We start from the raw sequence: 2,477 nt of genomic DNA, 5'->3' as shown, positions 1-2,477 counted from the left end.
GAATAAGGCAAAGTGTGCACTATATAAGTGCAACACTTTGTGAGAAATAATAATTAATTCATTCAATCATTTCAAGAGAAATTCCAACCCCCTTTTTCTTCTCTTCCATGCCACTTCATCTTTGATTGAATCAAAGTTTCATTTGATTTTTGTTCTTGGTTCTTAAGGCTAAAGAGGATCTAGCAAATCCCTCTTTAGTTCGTTGGGGATTATCTTTGTGTGGACTACCGCTGGTTCGATCCTATTCTTCGGTTGGTAGCAAAACCCATTATGAGACAAGTTGGAGGAGCCTCCAAACGTGGGTATGGTTTCTTAACCTTGAGCTGATTTTTTTTGCAGATATAATATGTTGTATAAACTGTAAATTTGTGCCCTGATCTTGGTTCAAAGGAACGATCTATGATGTTTATGTTTTTGTTTCCGCTGCCATAACTTGATTGTTTCCTAAAAGTGGTATCAGAGCCATGCGTATCAAATTTTACAGTTTATTGTATGATTTATAACATGTATTTGGTTGATAACATGTTATTTTTTTTAAATCTGCAAAATTTGCAAAATCTACTGTTGAATGAATGATTCAATTGATAAATTGGTTTAATAATGTGTTGATGAATGTTATATTGGTTGGTTGGTATCCTGTCGAATGTTTGTGCGTTTGATTTGATTCGGATTCGTGTTATTACATGAAAAAAACTGCAAAACGCGAACTGTGCATTTTGGGATTTCTAGACTTTGCCACCGCGACGTACTTGCTAGAATTCTTAACAAAGTTTGCTTCGTTGCAGCAAAATACAACTTCGCCGCGACGACGAAGCTGTTGTCCTAATTTTGTGTTTTTTGCGAAGGGACCAAACTGCAGTTTTTAATAACCTATAAAGCTAAGAACCATTCTGCACATATAAGAGGGTAATTAATTATTAACCCACCCAATTCAAAAATTGATTGTTTTTGAAATGTATGCTACGTACTTGTTTGTATATTGCATGGTGCCCGGTACATGAGCCTTATGACTTTTGGTGAATGTTCTAAATTATTTTTGGGTATGTATGGTTGCAAATTTTAAAATAGGACCTGCGTGTCCTGCCTATTTCCCCTTTCTCCATGTACGTTCGTCTCATCTTATTCCCTTTGAATGTAAATCGAGGTTTCTAAATTTATTGATGTAAAATTAGTTTGAGATTAATTTTATTGTAAAATTAGTATGATGTTTTTGTAATGTACTTGAGACGGAGCAAATGACGAGGCAATCATACTTGAAGACTTAAGATATTTATTACAGGACCCCTAGGTGACCTACCGATTCCTCTAGACTCGAGGAAATCGGTTTTAGTTGGGCCATGTACCGACATGTTTTAATATTTTGTTTAGAATGCATGCTAAGGTTGAATGTTCAAGAACATGCCAAACAATATCATTCTAACAAAGATAATAATCTCGTGAGACACTAAATAACAAACTGTAACACCCTACCTGAGGTACGTACTTAAGATTGTCTGTATTACTTAAAGGATTCATTGTTTCAGCTTCAATTGAGTTTGTTTGTTGTCATGGTTGGTTGGTGAGTCTTTAATTTAAAATGGTACGTTGTACTGGTTAAGTGTTGCCTTGGTTTTGGTTGAAATTTGGTAAAGTTTTGAAATTCGAGCTTCGCCGGGGCGAAGAAGAAGTTTCGCCGCGGCGATGAGGAGCTGCACCCACGGGTAGGCTCTACCGTGTTTCGCCGGGGCGACGTATTGTTCTTCGCCGCGACGAAGAGCCTCACAACAAGGTTTTTGAGTTTTCTAGAGAATCCTTCTTTGGGGCACATTGACCTTTCTACCCCTAATTAGTAGGAAAAGTGGGGAGTAAAATGTAAGGAAATTTAGTAGAGATTGTGTTTGGATGGGGGTGTATTGGTAAAGAATCAAAGGATATAGATGGAATTTCTAAGGAAAGGCAAGGGCAAAATGGGAAATGATGATTATAATATGAGCTAAAAAGGGTTAAGTGTAGAGAAACCCATTAATTCATCCATTTCCACCGCCTCTTCCATTCTCTAATTTCTCCACCCAATCTTCCAAGATTTTTAAGGAGTTTAGAGAGTTTTTGGGAAATTTTTGGTAGAGATTTCATCTAAAGCATCCTAAGGTAAGGATTCTTGCTTTAGATGTGAGTTTGCTTATAGTTATATTGAAGTCTTATTTGGTGGTTATTGTTCTTGTTGTTGTTTTGAGTTGTAGAGAGAAGACAAGACAACAAAGGAAAGGAAAAGTACTAAAGAAGTCACTTTTTCACAAGGTAAGTAAATCCAACCAACTTGAGTTTTGAATAAGCTTTTGAGTAGAGATTTAGAGATTGAGTAGAGATGTATGCTTGTATAAGTATGTTATGTTATTGAGAATTGAGTTGAGATGAATATGTGTTTTGTGGTTGTTGAATACACTTATTATGAGAAGTGTTTTTGATGTGTGATGAGAGATGGAAATTGAGTTGAAGTT

This window comes from Pistacia vera, unplaced genomic scaffold (genome assembly GCF_008641045.1).
Source record: "Pistacia vera cultivar Batoury unplaced genomic scaffold, PisVer_v2 Contig746, whole genome shotgun sequence".
NCBI lineage: Eukaryota > Viridiplantae > Streptophyta > Magnoliopsida > Sapindales > Anacardiaceae > Pistacia > Pistacia vera.
Note: the sequence above shows the minus strand (reverse complement) of the source record.